Below are 17,890 nucleotides of genomic sequence, written 5' to 3'. Positions count from 1 at the left end.
CATGTTAGTTTTGAGTTTGTAACACTATTATTTGCTGTATGAACTTTGGGACAGACATAATAAAAGCCTCTCTCAATACAAACAACACTTTTTTCTCCTCCTCCTCCTCCTCCTCCTCCACCTCCGCCTCCTCCCCGCCTCTTCTTTCTTCTATACTCTTGCCCTCACCTTCCACCCAACCAACCAACCAACCAACCATCCAACCAGCCAACCAACCAAGCCTACCACCTAACCCCCTGCTCCCACCTTTCCTCCACGCTTCATTGCCGCCGCTGCCCTTGAAGTTTTCCTCTTATACCACTCTGTGGATAATACCTTTAGTAGTTTGTTTGGCTTCATAAATATTCCATTAGGTCATAATCTTGGTAAGAACTTTAATAGTCTGCACACCACCACTTCAATACCACCACTTCAACACCACCACCACCACCACTACCACTTCACCCCTTCTCCACTACCATCATTGCTGCTACCGCTGCCACTGCCACTGCCATCAGTTCCAACACCAATGCTAACATCACTAAGACTGCTGTCATTACTACCACCACCACCACCATCATCCACAACCACAACTACTAGCAGTGGCAGCACCACCACCACCACAGCCACCACCACCCAACACTACCACCATCAATAACAATAAATGTGAGCCAAAGTAGGAGTTGCTATGTGGGTGCTAGACCTGCTAGAAAGAGTACCCAAATATTTTTCAAATTACACACTTCTACCTTAAGCAAAAGAACACATTTCCTATTTATCAAAAAAGATGGGATGGTCATGGCTGGAATCTCTTTGATCATAGGTTTCTTTGATCTGGGCTGACCTGGGGTTAAAAACATTAACAATACCAACACATGACAGAGCCTTCATGTGGTTGTTCAAAACAAACTAGAAATAGAAACCAAATCTTCCTCAAATCAAACTCCACTGTTTTGAATGAAGAACACATGAAAATAATATACTCTGAGATACTCATAAAAAGATGGTTTGCTCACTATCGGAATGCTTTTGATCAATCAAGGTTGACCTGCAGTAAAACAACAACAGCAACAGCAACAACAACAATCACAACAACAACCACAACAACAATAACAACAACAGTCTCATTTACCTAAAAATCTTAGGAACCAACAGATGGAGCTATGAGATGGTTTCTCAACCGGCTAGAAATAGCAGTCACAGCTTCTTTGAATTGCATCTTTTGTTTTTTACTTGTTTCAGTCACTAGATTGCAGTCTAGCTGGGGCACCACTTCGAAGAATTTTTAGTCGAATGACTTGACCCCTGTACTTCTCATTCCTTTTAAACCTGATACTTGTTCTATCAGTCTATTTTGCTAAGCAGCATAATTGCTTTTATCATAACTAAATATAAGAACAAACATTAATATATATATATATATATATATATAGAGAGAGAGAGAGTTCAATTTGAAAACTCCACTAGAAAGGGCGAAAGCACTAATATATATATGATATATGATGTATAAAAACATGTAAGATACAAATAAATATCTGTAAATATAAAACCATCCGAATTTCTGAGTCCCTCATTTCTTCTAATATAAAATACCTGTACATCATCTCCAAACCTTCTAACATATATATATATATATATTTATATATATATATTTATATATATATATTATATATAGAGAGAGAGAGAGTTCAATTTGAAAACTCCACTAGAAAGGGCGAAAGCACTAATATATGATATATGATATATGATGTATAAAAACATGTAAGATACAAATAAATATCTGTAAATATAAAACCATCCGAATTTCTGAGTACCTCATTTCTTCTAATATAAAATACCTGTACATCATCTCCAAACCTTCTAACATATATATATATATATATTTATATATATATATTTATATATATATATTTATATATATATATATATATGTACAAGCAAACAACACCCCAGGTCCAATGGACGGTGCTGAGTTGTCAAACATTTAAACCAAATTTTCTCAAAACAACTTTCTCTGATTGTCCCATTTTGCGGCATTATTTCAAGCCAGCTGGCTTTTTTTGCGCAAACTGCACATGCATTTTTTCATGTACGCGTAGTATCAATCGCAACAGCTGATGTACTTGCACGTACAAATGCACGTTCCCACGGCTTTATCGATTGCATTCTCACCTGGAATCGATTTTTGTAATTTTTTCAAAACTTATATATGCCCTGATACCATCGGTATCTACATATCAAATTTGAGCGCAATCAGATGGAGGATGCCTGAGATCCTCAAGACAGACAGAACAGATTTTATATTATATGTATATATATATATATATATATAGCCATCTAAGAATCCATAAATCAGAAAAAAATGCACTCATATATTTGTCAGTAGAGTGGATATGTTAATATTATATATCCATTATGGTTGATCTTGCCAATTGGTTTCACACTGGAGGTTCAACAGAGTGTTAGGTAACAGTCAGATTATGCAACCCTGTGCTTCAGTGCTCTTCGAAGATGGAAGTTATGGTGCCATCCCTGAAGTGTGCAGGGTTACATAACTGAACTGTTACCTAACACTCTGTTCAACTCTCTGTGTGAAACTGATTGGCAAGATTGGCTATAATAGAGACATGATACTACACATTTCAATTAATATATGTACATAATATAATATATATATATATACACATATACAGACATATATATATATATATATATATATATATAAATTTATAAAATTAGTGTACATTTAAATACAAAAGCGGTGACTCTAACAGGACACCTTACATGCTAAAAGGAGCAGTAAAAACCCAAACCACGGTTAAGAGTAATTTTGAAGGGGATGAAAATTAAAAACATTTTCAATAGTTACCACATGCACCTAGGTTTCGAACATCAATGAACAAATAAAATAATTTGCTATCCACATTCTCATCAGCATGGGCACTACAATTAACATATAAATTTATATGAATAATATGTTGTCTATTGACTATTTTATGCATGCTAACCACTGGTAGAAAATTTCTCTAATTTTTCTACCCTATATATATTCTCTTAATATGATTTTTGTAATTTTGAAGAAAGTTGGCCCATATTTTTATTTGCTGCCGACTATAACTACGCTTGCATGGCAGATGTGAAAAATTATAATGTATAAAGATGAGACTTGTACTGTCTATTTGGGCAAGTATCTTCAACTATAGCCTTGGGCTGACCAAAACCTTGTGAGTGGATTTGATAAATGGAACCTGAAAGAAGCCCATTATATCAATTTCTGAAATTTAATCGGAATTTTTATTTGAAAAATTATAATATATAAGGATGAGACATGTGCTATTTGGTCTCTAATTTATATGCTAATGTTTTGGCGTATCTACTGATAAGAACTTCGCCTTGCAAATTATTTTATTTGCTAATTAAAATTCAAAACCTGAGGTCTGGCTGTAAAGCATGGTAAATGTTTTTGATTTTTCATTCCCTTTGAAATTGTTCTTAACTGTGGTTTGGACTTTTTGACTGTTCTTTCTAGTATGTAAGCCAACCTGTTTAAGGGCTCACCTCTTTGTGTTTAAATGTACACTAATTTTTATATGATATATATGTATATCTTTATATATAAAAGTAAGGTTGTGTGCTGTCTGTCTCCTACGATTTAGATTCCTAACTACTCCCACATTTTGCGGTGCAGTTTAACCAAAACCGGGTATCTTATATTCGTGATTCATATCGAGCCCTTCTGGGTATTAGTGCGTGTCTACGATGAGTCTACGATTTAAAAAAAAATTTACCATCATTTTTTCCCATTTTTAGGGCATTTTTGGCATATATAAGGGAAGTAACTCTCTAAAAATTTATTATTAAATCTCAGAACGTAAAAAGCTACAGTAACACCCCCCCTTTGTGGTTAGCCATATTGAGATGGGTATTATACTTTACATCTCTAAAAATGCTTATATAGTTATTTCCCTTACAAACCCAAGCAACACCGGGCGATACTGCTAGTATATATATATATATATATATATATATACATGATGGTCTGTTTACATCACCTTAACTTAAAGGTTTGGCAAGAAATGTAGGGAATTAGTACAAGACTTAAAAGAAAAAAATAAGTAGTACGGTCGATTCATTTGACTAAAAAGTCTTGAAGGCAGTGCTCCAGCATGGTCACAGTCTAATGACTTCTTATATCATATAACCCTTTAGCATTTAAGCCAGTCATATCATCATCATCATCATCATCATTTAAAGTCTGCTTTCCATGCTGGCATGGGTTAGATGATTTGATAGGAGCTGACCAGCTGGAGGGCTGTTCAGACTCCCTGTCTGTTTTGGCATGGTTTCTACAGCTGGATGATCTTTCTAACACCAACCACTTTACAGAGCGTGCTGGGTGTTTTTTATGCAACACCAGTGTGAGCCAGCCCAAATATTTTACCTGTTTTGTGCTCAAGACTCCGCAGACATGTGTACCTTTAATGTAGTTTTCAAGGAAATTCAGTGTGACGCAGAATGTGACAAGGCTGACCCTTTGAAATACAGGTACTACTTATTTTTGCCAGCTGAGTAAACTGGAGCAACATGAAATAAAGTGTCTTGCTCAAGGATACGATGTGCTGTGGGAATTGAACTCATGAGCTTACAAGTAGTTAGCCAAATACCCTAACCACTAAGCCACATGCCTTCACAATCCATGTATAATAATGTAGAGGAGGCTGATGACGACAGCAATGGTAATGATGGCTTTTCCATGTGTAGGAGAATGTGTAGGAATAAAGAGAGAGAGAGGGGAGAGAGAGAGGAGAGAGAGAGAGGAGGAGGATAGATAGAGTGAGAGAGAGAGGGGATAGAGAGAAAGAGAAAGAAGAATGGAGAGAACAAGATAGTGTGAGAAAAGAGAGGGAGAAAGAGAGAGAAAGAGACAGTGAATAAGAAAGTGAAAGAGAGGAAATGAGTGAGTGAAAGATAGATAGGTAGGTAGATAGATAGATAGATAGATAGATAGATAGATAGATAGATAGATAGAGAAAGAAAGAGAGAGAGAGAGAGAGAGAGAAAGAGAGTAATCCTGTAGGAATGCAAAAGAGAGGGGTAAAAAATCAGCAGGTGATGAAAGGAAAGGAAAAAAATAGAGGCTAACATAATGAAGAAGAAATTGAAAGAAAAAGAGAGAGAAAAAGAATGTGGGGAGGAGAAGGAGACTAGGTGAGAGAGAGGGAGAGGAAAGAAAAGAAATAAGAGAGGAGGAGAGAGAGGCTCTGTGACATTCTTGGAAGTTTTATAATGTTTGCTAATTTTAGTTTTTGTTAAATGATCTGCTAAACTATTTATTCATTACTTCAATTTCCCCAATTGGATTGGATCATTAAAATACTGTATTTTTATCTTTTATACATTGGTTTAGTTTGGATGTACTTATGGTCCTTTCTCTGCCCTTCTAGGGTTGGTGAGATCGATGGGGTTAACATTACTCTGGAATAGTTTGCAAGTTAAGGCAGGTGTCAAAAAAAATGTTGGAAAAAAATGTAGGAAGCAGGTGTGTAGTTGTGTGGTAAGAAGCTTGCTTCCTAACCACAGAGTTTCAGTTTCAATCTCGCTACATGGTACTCTAAGCAAGTGTCTTCTTCTATAGCCTTGGCCCAACCAAAGCCTCGTTGGAAACAGAAAGAAGCCTGTCATAAACATACATATATATTTGTGTGTGTGTGTGTGAGTATCCCACCACTGCTTGATAGCCAGTGTTGGTGTGTTTACATCCCTGTAACTTAGTGGTTCAGTAAAAAAAGACTGATCGAATAAGTACCAGGCTTTAAAAAGATAAGTACTTTAAAAAGATAATGGACACAGTCTAATGGCTGAAATGGGTAAAAGAGTAAAATGGGAGGAAAAACAGAAGGGAATTCTAGAGGAAGAATTATCATTAGTGGACATAGTGATGAGTGCAGCCATTGCTACCATTGCTACCACTGTGGCCACTGCAACTCCTTCTGCCAATCTTACCATTGCTGCCATTACTATGACCATTGCTGCTGCTGTTGGTTCCACTAGATCCACAACCACCTCCATCATCATGTGTATGTTTAAACTTGAATATTTACATTGAAAAAGGGTCATTTAACTATCTAAAGTCACAGGAAGACATTCATTTTTCATTTATTTTTGTGAGACATCAAAATTTTCTTTTTTTTCTCTTTTTGTCCCTTTACAACTTAGTCACAAATATAGTCACTAATATAGACTATAAAAACATTGACTCATCAGGAAATAAATAAAAAGTAAATATAACAGGTTTTGTATGTTTTTAGACTACTAAAATTAGCTCTTCCACCAAATAATTGCTTTAGGTTCTTTTGTCCTCTAATATAAATCTGAGACCATCTTGTGTAAGATCTCATTAAACAGTTGATGACATTTGAGAAGATAATATTAGTCATAATGTTAAAGTCATCATACATATAATTAAGATCAATATCTTAAATATTTATACATAAACTGAGTTTAATTATATTTGAGTAATGGGTTGATAATAATGGAAATACGTGGTGAATACATAAATCTAGAGATATTTAATAACTTGTTATAATCTGAAATACAAAATGTCTTATTATAAATAATAATTTCTGAGAAATTTTGGGAGCAGGACTTCAGTCAATTAAATTAAACAGTGCTAATTATAAGTTCTTATTTTATAACTCTTAGCGGAATGAATCTCAGCCAAGGGAGAAACTAAATATTGAAAGTACACATGCTGGTGTTGTGTATGAAGCACTGGTGCCACATAAAAAGCACCTTATACATTCTGTAAGGTGGTTAGAAACCATGGCAAAACAGACAATTCAAGTCTGGTGCAGTTCTCTGGTTTGCCAGCTCCTGTCAAACTGTCCAACCCTTGCCAGTATGGAAAATGGACATTAAATGATGATGATGATGATGAGAATAATGTTGAGGATAATCATGAGCATGATGATGACAATGACGATGATGATGTTGAGGATGGCGTTGATGATGATTTAATAAGGCAGCGAGCTGGCACAAACGTTAGCACGCCAGACGAAACGCCTATCAGTATTTCGTCTGTCTTTACGTTCTGTGTTCAAATTTCATCAAGGTCAACTTTGCCTTTCATCCTTTCGAGGTCGATAAATTAAGTACCAGTTGTGTAATGGGGTCGATCTAATCGACTGGCCATCTCCCAAAAAATTTCGGGCTTTGTGCCTAGAGTAGAAAGGGATGATGATGATTTAAATACACAATTATGTCAACCCACTGTTTTGTTTTTCTATAAATCATGGAATCTGAGGCAGATGTTCACTGCACACAAACAACAAGCAGCTGAAATAAGGCCTCTGTGAAGGGTCCCTGGAATAATGTTTACTTGACCAGTTAAATAGCTCAGATAGCAGAGAGTCTTTCCTGCTCAAGACACTACTTCTCTGCATTGAGAGGTCTCAGCTCTGGAACTATAGATGTATGTTTAGAATGTCGCAAGAAAGAATCAAAAAATGAATTCTTCAAGCTGAGTCAAGCCAAGTTGGCTGGAGACCTAGAGATAGACTAAGGATGAGATGGTTGGATAATATCCACAGTCACATTTCGTCATGCTTGGAAATCCAGCGAGAATGTCTTATGAGAGTTGTTTTTGCTAAGACCCTATGAAGGAAGTGCTTGAGGACTGTAACCCCATGACTCTCTGAAGGTAGAGAAAAGAGATAGATGGATGAATATTCACTGCAAACTAAAACCATCAATTGTTTATATAGTTACCTCTACATATTATCTTAAATAAATTTTAATTACACTGAACAACAATAATTTTGTCATTGAGCTTTAGATGGGTGTTCCAGGAGTACTTTTGTATGCTGAATCTAAATATGATATCAAACTTTTTTACAATCAGATTTAGCATTCTTGTGATGCTATGCATATTTCCCCCTCATCTAGGATAATTGCTGGATAAAAATAAAATAAATCAATTAATATAATTGTAATTAAGAACTTTAATAATAATATATATTGACACAAGCATAGCTGTGTGGTAAGAAGTTTGCATCTCAGCCACATGGTTCTAGGTTCAGTCCTACTGCATGGCACTTTGGGCAAGTGTCTTCCTCTATAGTGGATTTAGTAGACACAAACTGACTGCAGCCTGTCGTATATGTGTGTGTGTGGTGTGTGTGTGTGTGGTGTGTGTGTGTGTGTGTGTGTGTGTGTGTGTGTGTGTGTATGTGTGTGTGTGTGCACCTTTGTGTCTGTGTCTGTGTGCCTTTGTATCTGTGTTTATCCCCACCACTGCTTGGCAACTAGTGTTGGGGTGTTTATGTCACTGTAACTTAGCAGTTTGGCAAAAGAGACCAATAGAATAAATACCAGGCTTATAAAAGAAATATGAGTTTTAGGGTCGGTTCATTTGACTAAAAATTCTTCAAGGCAGCACCCCCACATAGCTGCAGTCTAGTGATTGAAACAAGGAAAAAAATAACTGATAAAAGATATATGTTGCATTAACCAGCAAGGCTGGTGACAGTTAATTCATTTAGGAAGTAAGTTCTGATAATATTAATGAGATAAATTTGGCCAAATTAGTAGACTAGGCAAGCAGCAACATTTTTAGATGATGATGATGATGATGATGATGATGAAGAAAACATGAAAATGTTAAATGACCACCTGATGTTACTTTTAGAAGTTCAATATCTGTGAAAACCTGAAGGTCATTGCATTTTTGCTATTAGTATAACTGGGTTACACCAAGTGTTCTTGTGTCTTTTGATGTGAGTTGGACAGCAAAGACTATCAAAATTACAATGATCAGAAGAACTAAATGAATCCTACTTCACTTGTTCCAGATAAGAAAATAATGTTTTGAGCAGTTCACATGTTGGCCCTAAAAAGTGTCTCTTCTTACTCTGCACATCAAGCTTGGAGATATGAAAATCTTGTTATAATGATAGATAATGTGCAAATTGGATTCAAGTACCTGAGAAATAAGTTTCTTGGGATCAGTGCGGTCAGGATCAAAAAACGCTTTTCTTCAAAAATTTTTGTAAGCTTGAAATCAGAAAATTGTTAAGTAATAGATTCAGGAAGTGAGTTGAAAGAATTTAAAAATCTGTGTGGTAATGTTTCAAAACATTTTGGGAAATTCCAAGGGTGAAAATTATTCTCTAAAAATAGGTAACCTTCTTAAGAATAACCAAAGAATGCAATGAAGCACAGCATCTTATTAAAGATACTGTATTCTATATTAGACTCTTACTTGAACATTTTACCTGATAGAATTGGGTGTGATAAGCATCAAATACGGTTCAAGATATTTCTATTATGAAAAAGCATTACTAAGGCAGCTGGAACCCAGTTTACTTGCTGACTACTAGCAAGAGAGGCATACCTAAGGCAAAGTACAGCAGGAAATGAAGCCAAGTTATTTTTTAAAATACAGCTATGTATTTTCCATTGTATTTTAATAAATGTGTAACTAGATGTCTTTAAAAATTAAATTGAACACCACATAAAAGTCTGACCTGATACAAAAATATAACAAACTTATTTGGACTCAGCACAAAAATTACTATAAGAATCAGCTATTTTCATTCTTGTGAAAATAAAATAAATGTTGTTTTGTTCCCCTGTGTAATTAATTTTATATTTTTCAAAATTCTTTCCCATTGTCTAAGAGCTTACTTTGTAATGAACTCTTATTTATATAAAACTATTGTATGAAGGAAGAAGAAAATTATGTTCCTTACAATTTGTAGAAGCAAATTTTGTGAAATTTAAAAATCAGGACAATTAGAGGAGAGAGTAGCTCATTGAAAAGTAAGGCATATCTTTGAGAGTAGATTTTAATGACTTGAAATACGGACAAGTTTAAATATATTGATGTGACAAGCCTATATTTCAGCTCCATTATCCAAAATCATGGTAATATAAGAGTGGTATGCTCTAGTGTTTAATTTATTTCCACATTATAAAACAAATCTAAACTTGCAAGAGAAGTATATGAGCAACTTGTACTTGCATCTAATGCTTCAAACATAGTTTTATCTAAACGTTGTTGCAATGCAGAAGTTTTCAATTAAGAAATTGTGCCATAATTATAGATTTCTGAAGTGAAACAACTTAAAGTTTGTAGTCTTAAATACTTTGATTTAATGAAAATAAAATCCTTTCCTTGTTTTAGTCCTGTAACTGTTCAAGATGAAAATGAAAATTACAACTGATGAAAATTTGAATGCCAATTTGTGTACAGAAATACCAAGATATTATTGAGAATTCCTGCTTTTAACTAGACTTTGTTAAAAAATTTGGTTTTATCCTAATCTCAAATTAGTTGATTTAGATGGTATGTGCTTTTCAATTATTTAATTAGACAATATTTCTTACTATTAGCATGAATTTATGAGCTAAATTAACACTCTGTCTAGTTTGCAGCATCAAATTAGAGAGCAGTTTCACTGTTCGTCAGTTATTTCTGTGTGAACCTTAGTTATCTACAAAGGGTCTTCTATAGCAGTTTGAAAACCTTGTTATAATTAAATAACTAAAAATTTTAAAGGTATACTAATAGGGTAAGTGGAATTTAGAGACTTCAGTTTTAACCCTATTTTCTTTTTCTAGAAAGCCATGTTTTTAAAACCTTAATTTAGAAACTAAATATGTAACATTTTCTTTGAATTTTCTCAACAGTGGAATATAAATAATTCATACAATTTTATTTGGGATACAGATGTTTAACCCTTTAGCATTCAGATTCCTCTGTTAAATGAAATGCTTATTTATTCACGTTGATAAAAATTAGTCATGCATTACCTTGTAGCTCTGAGATTTCAATGATGTGATTGTTTATTTTTAGAATAATATTGTAGGGTAAGTGTGAGAGGATGGATCTGGTCAGTTTGAAGGTAAAATAGGTAAATTATTTTAGCCGAATATGGCTGGTTGAGATACAGTTTTTTCTTCTATTCACTATTGATTCCTATAACTGGCACAAAATCAAAAATATGTTGGAGAGAAGTATTTACAAAATTAAAATATTGAACATTGTGGAAGAGAATGAAATGCTGGTCCAACTGCCTACCATTCTTGCCACACTTCTTTGCCTCAATTTCTATCAAAAAATGAAGAAAACTCTGATCAATGGAACAGCTAACTCGTTAAATTAACATGCAAGTGATGAGCAGTCCCCAGACATGTGTATCCTTAACGTTGTTCTCAGGAAAATTCAGTGTGACACAGAATGTGACAAGGCTGGTCCTTTGAAATACATATGCTACTCATTTTTGTCAGCTGAGTTGACGGGAGCAACATGAAATAAAGTGTCTTGCTCAAGACCTCTAGGAATCAAACTCACAACTATATGATCTTGAGTTGAATACCTTAACTACTAAGCCATGTGCTGTCACAATCAAACAAATGGGGCTCATATTAATTGTTTTGGCAAAATAACTGAAACTCAGTAACAAAGTTAGTGGGTTGTCTGGAAAGTTCATGCCGATTTATAGTAGCTTACCTTTCGACTTATTTAAGAACATGGTTGAGTCCATAAAATAGGATTTGACTACACCTCCATTTAGTGTACAGTTTAAGCTATCTTTTCGTGGAAGAAGGTTTATGTTCCTATAACCTGCGTTAATTATGTAACCTTTTAAAATGGAAGATAAGAAAGTTCATTTTTGGCACTTGATGCTTTGGGAACCAGACAAAAATTGCTGCAGCTCGGCTGGGATGTGTTACCCCACCCTCCATATCCATGAGATATTGCTCCTTCAGATTTCTACTTATTCAGGTCTCTGCAGAATAGTCTTAATGGTAAAAATTTCAATTCCTTGGATGACGTAAAAAGATACCTTGATGAATTCTTTGCCATGAAACAACCTCAATTCTGGGAAGAGGGTATTTTCAAGTTAGAGGAAAGATGGAGACGCATTGTGCAACAAAATGGTTCATATTTGGTTGATTAAAAATGTAATGGCAAGTATTTATTGACCTTTTTCTTTCCTTTAAAAATCGTCACAAACTTTCCAGACAACCCAATATTTTACCACTTTTAAAAGTATTAACTAATAATTTCTTTCTGGCAAAATTTCTGATCCAGTGTGCTAATGATTCTGCTAACAAGCTTAGCATTTCGTCTGTCTTCATGTTCTGAGTTCAAATTCCTCTTAGGTTGATTTTGCATGTCATCCTTTTAGGGTTAAAGAAATAAGCACCAGTTGAATACTGGGGTCAATGTAATCGATTTACCCCCACCCCCGAAATTGCTGGCCTTGTGCCAAAATTTTTAAAATCAATAATTCTAATACAAGGAAGGCAGCAAAGGGGCAAAATTGCTAGCATGCTGAGCAAAATTCTAAGCAATATTTCATCTATCTATACATCCTGTGTTCAAATGCTGCTGAGGTCAAAGTTTATCTTTCATCCTTCTTGGGTCAACAAAATAAATACTAATTGAACACTGGGATTGATTTAATTGACTTAACCCTTCCCTCAAAACTACTAACCTTGTGGCAAAATTTGAAACCAATATTTCTGATACAGCAGTGTTTGCATACTTTCTTGTGTTTTTTTGTTAACAACACAAATAGGTTGATGGATGATGATGATGATATAATCGATAGCTTAATGATAAATCTGAAACCTGTATCCATCAACCTGTTATAGTTGTCACTTTCATAATTGTTATCACCATTGTCATTGTTGCCAGATGAGGACAGCTGTGTAAAGAAGTGCTGATCTCTAATTGTGGAGGGAACTTGTGGAAGGGGTAGACCCAGGAAGTCATGGGACAAAATGTGAATCATGATCTTTAAATGTTGGGCCTCACGAAGGCAATGACAAGTAACCGGGAACTTTGGTTGTATGATGTACTTGAGAAGACCCATCAAGCCAAGAGAAATTGTAGTTGTCGCCAATGCCAGTGTTGCGTACCTAACACCCATGCTATTGGCATGTAAAAAGAACCCATTACACTCTTGGAGTGGTTGGCATTATGAAGAGCATCAAGATGTAGAAACCATGGCAAATCAGATTGGAATCAAATGTAGCCCTACAGCTTACAAGTTTTAGTCAAACTGCTGAGGTCACCTTTACACTTCAACCTCATGAACTTGATAAATAAAGTACTTGTCGAGTACACAGGTCAACTTTCTCTCTCTCCCTCCCCACTCTCACTCTCTCAAATATATCAGCTGTGTTCAGACCTGACAGAGATGGACTCTACCAGGTTTAAAATACCCCCAAAATGCCATGTGTAATGACAACACTTCTGTAACTCGGATATTTATGTATATTCATGCTGATATACATGATATATGTATATATATATATATATATATATATATATATATACTTATATACACACATGGTGAAATTGTCGCCATTTCATACTTTTAATTTCATTCATGTGCATTGTTTGTTTTTGATTTTGTTGACTACACAGTATAGTAGGGTCAGTTGGGCATTATCTGTAAGAAAAACACCACCATGATGTAGTTCAGTCAATCAGAAATTTGGAAATGACATGCTGTGCTGCTTGACATTCACGACAGAAGCTCCAATACAAACAGATGGTGAACACACAGAACCACTGTTGGCTTGCTGTGTCCCTAAAACATGTACTGGGAGAGATAAAAATCAAACGTCCATTCAACATCATGGTGTTTGGAGTGATCACTAGTGATGGTGACGTTATGCCTCCATCCATCTTCCCATCTGGCTTCAGACTCAACATGGAGGCCTACATCAAGTGCCTGGAGGAGTTAGTGCTGCCCTGGGTCAAGAAGGTAGCTGCTGGAAGACCCTATGTCTAGCAACAGGACTCTGCACCATGCTATACAAGCAGGAGAACCAAGTCATGGCTGTTAGACAATTTCTGCAACCACATCACCCCTAACATCTGACCACTTAACTCTCTAGACTGCAACCCCCTTGATTATTATGTGTGGAGTGCACTTGAGACCAACAAAACTCCTTGTAACATCAAGGATGAACTGAAGGCAAGGATTATGGCAGCATTCACCAACTTAAGCAAAGACACCAGCCAAAAGAGTTGCAGGAAATTCCAAAGTCATCCGGAGGCCATGGTTGAAGCCAATGGCAATTTTATTGAATATATTTACTCTTTAGTAATTCAGTATATTTATATATAATTTTGTTAAATATACCTGTTAAAATGAGATGTCAGTGTTATTTTCATTTTTGCGTAATTTAGACAGCAATATATTCACTGCACCCTGTATATATATGTAGAGGCAATTCTCTGCATAATTGACCCCTCAACTTGATCCCTCTTATAGTTTTTCTTTTCTTTGTGGAATCAATCCCCTATAAACACATTGGTGTCTAAGTTTGAATCTTTTGAGCACTACTAAGTGATGTCTATATAGAGAACCTTTGGATTTCATCTGTGGACTCTGTATGTATGTATGTATGTATGTATGTATGTATGTATGTATGTATGTATGTATGTATGTATGTATGTATGGATGGATGGATGGATGTATGCATGTATGCATGTATGTATATATGTATATATGTTTGATGGGCTTCTTTCAGTTTCTGTCTATGAAATCCATTCACAAGGCTTTGTTTGGCCCAAGGTTATAATAAAAGACCCTTGCCAAAGGTGCCATGTAATGAGACCGAACCCAGAAGTTGGGAAGTAAATTTCTTACTACACTGCTATGACACACACATTTATATTTGTATGTATATATATATGTGTGTATGTGTGAATGTGTGTGAATATGTGTGAATGTGTGTATGAGTGCATTTGTGCTCACACTGTATTAGAAAATGTTGTTTATATTGTGTTTCTTTATGTCCTGTAACTTAACAGATTAACAAACAGTAATGTCGATAAAGTATATACCTGACTGAAATAAACTCTGGCGTTAATATGATCAAGATGCAGGTGGTGCTACACCATGGCTTCCATCCAATGATTGAAACCAGCAAAAGAATAAAAAAATTAAATTATATGCAGATAAGGCTAAACCTAAACCAGTGGTGGTGGTGGTGGTGTGGTGGTGGTGGTGGCTGACGCTGATTATCATACTCATCAATGAAACTCAATATATAAAAAAAAACTTAGTAATGTATCCAGTAAGTCAACACAAGTTTGAATAGCATTTATGTTGAGTGCTCAATCAATGATAGTATAATTGAGGATAACAACGATGATGATGATGATGATGTTAATGATGTTGGTGATGGTGATAGTGGTTGTGGTGATGATGCTGATAATGATGATGATGGATGATGATGATGAAAGTTATACTGATAATGTTATTGATTCGTCATGAGACTATAACTTTATAGGGGAGGGATATAGTCACATGAATCAATTCCAGTACATAAACAGGTTTTTTTTTTTCTACTAACCAATGAAAGACTTAAAGGGAAAAATGAACCCTAATAGGGATTTGAACTTACTGGGTTCCAATGGAACAATGTTTCTGAATCATATTGCAAATGGAATGCAAATTGCTTCATCAAACTTGCCTGCAGCATAGCTCTCAAGTGCAAGTTCTCGGAAGTTTCAAATCTCATATCAATTCCAGCTAAGTGCAACATTTAACAAGTATATATAACCACAACATTTGAACTATAAACAAAGAAGACAAATTTATACTGTTAGACATTTAGTCTACTAGTCTACTATTTCTACCATTACCCATTACTAATTGCTCAGTTCTAATTATCATATTAATAAGAAAAATTGTGACAATTAGAATAATAGTGATGATGATGCATCAAAATTTGATGTGAAAATGTAAGAAATGTAAAAAAAAAAAAAATTAAAATTCTGCTGCTTTATTTAGTCATCTGATAAATAGTTTTTAGGGGATGACTATTTCTATATGCTTGTCTTTATTCCCTATATGTCTTCAAGTAGTCCTTCATCTATATATCTGTGTATGTATCCTCACAAATTCACCTCATTATCAATATGCTATAATCAATCCATGAGAAAATTAAGTGTGCACTGACAAAGTTTTGTACCTGCTGACTTCACTGTTCAAATAGAATGCAATATTAAAGCTTGGCTTATGCTGCTTTCCAATAAATCCAACAATTTGAAGATAAAGAAGTTAATTAAATCATTTCTCATGAATGACTGCATTGTTGGCACTCCCTCCTTGCGCTATCTCAGAAGCATTTAGTGCACAATCTGGCAACAGATGCACTTGCAAATTAGTTTTGTGAATTTCTTTTACAGTGGAGCATTCAAGTATTTCAAATCTGATGCACTACACTACAGGATTTTATGGAATAAACTACTTGTTTTCATTTACAGCTTCTGGAAAAGGCAGAGAGTTTGTTTGTTGTCTAGAGTAGGGGCTCTCAAATTTGGTTATGGGAAGTTTAGAAAAATCACTGCAAATTTGAAGTAACCACAACCAACTAAATGTCACTCTTGTGTTTTGTAAGCCAGGTATTCAGCTTCCAAGAGCCAACACTAGACATGTAATTTGATTATTCTTATTTGCCTTGCTTATTGCTACTACCACCAAACTGTTTCCATGTCAGAAGTTAACAAACTTTGTACCGCCAGAAAACTTCTTTCTTTTATCTTTGATAAGTACTTACAAATTCATTCTGGTTTTTCCCTACCAAAGACCTGCAGTTGTAGGTATGTACGGCAAGGGCTGTTAACTGATTCTTTGGTGGCCTATGGGTACCTCAGATTCTTAGCAGCCTCTGATTGCTTGGATTTCATTCAGCCACCATGGAGCAGTCCAACTGCCCTGCAGGATATTGAGGCTCATTTCCTTGCATTGTTTTCTCTTTCAAGACGAAGCCACTTTGCTGGCTAGGTGGGCAAGTCTCTTATTACCTCTTCAGTTAAGCAATTTGGGTCATGATGGAAAATGATAATGTAATCAAGACAGAAGTGAGAGTACATCATGACCAGTGGTGTATAACGGCATCTGATGGTCTGATCAATATGTGAAATATATAATCTGATTGATAACTGTGTTGAATTGATTGAAAGCAAGTGCTTTTTTATAAGTTTATTAAATCTAAATGCTATTTTAACATCTAGATCATTTTGGAGATATTCAGCTAATTACTTAAATATTTATTTTTCATCTAGGTAATTTTGGTGACCTGAGGAAGTGGAAAATGGCTATGCAGTGGATCATATATCGAATGTGGTTTCACTGGTACAAGAAAGAGTGAAAAAGATTTCTCACAATGCATTGTGTATCATAAAGTCCTCTCAAATTATTCAGTAAAGTTAAATTTTCTGAAACAGTATTTCTCAATTTATCATTTTGATCAAGCTGGCGAAGAACATCAAAATTTCAATTAGAAGAAACATGTTTTATGTGTGTATGTGTGTGTATGTGTGTGATAATAATGAAGTCAAACCTATTTTGAAATCATTTAATATGTATGTTTCAGGTTTGCATAATATATAATAGGAAATGCACCCATTATGTAAACCATCCTCAGGTAAAACATTTTAACATATGTAAGAATTGATGGAAATATTTCAATATAAATGGTTTTAGCAGTAAGTTGGCTACTGAGTTATGGGGATGGATATGTATATAAAAGGAAGAAAGATGGACTTTAGAAGGAGAGAGAGAGAGAGAGAGAGAGAATAAACACTTACATATATACTGAGAAAAGGTTGAAAATGTGTTAAATTTTTATATATGTATATATTTTTTGTTTAATTAAAATAAGTTTAACTTCTTAATATAAGGAGTAGCTTTTTCTAAGTAATTATGTATATATTAAAATAAAAATATTTTCACATAACTAATGGTTTTTCACAGGGCTATACAGCGGTGGTGTACCCCCCTACCATCACGTTCGTGTTAGATTGACAGTATACAACTATTCTATCACCCCACCACCATACATGTCTCTACGAGAGATTTAGAAATTCAGTATT

The sequence above is a fragment of the Octopus sinensis genome, linkage group LG9, assembly GCF_006345805.1.
Source record: "Octopus sinensis linkage group LG9, ASM634580v1, whole genome shotgun sequence".
Taxonomy (NCBI): Eukaryota; Metazoa; Mollusca; class Cephalopoda; order Octopoda; family Octopodidae; genus Octopus; species Octopus sinensis.
The sequence above is the reverse complement of the archived record's forward strand: the minus strand, read 5'-3'. Positions refer to the sequence as shown.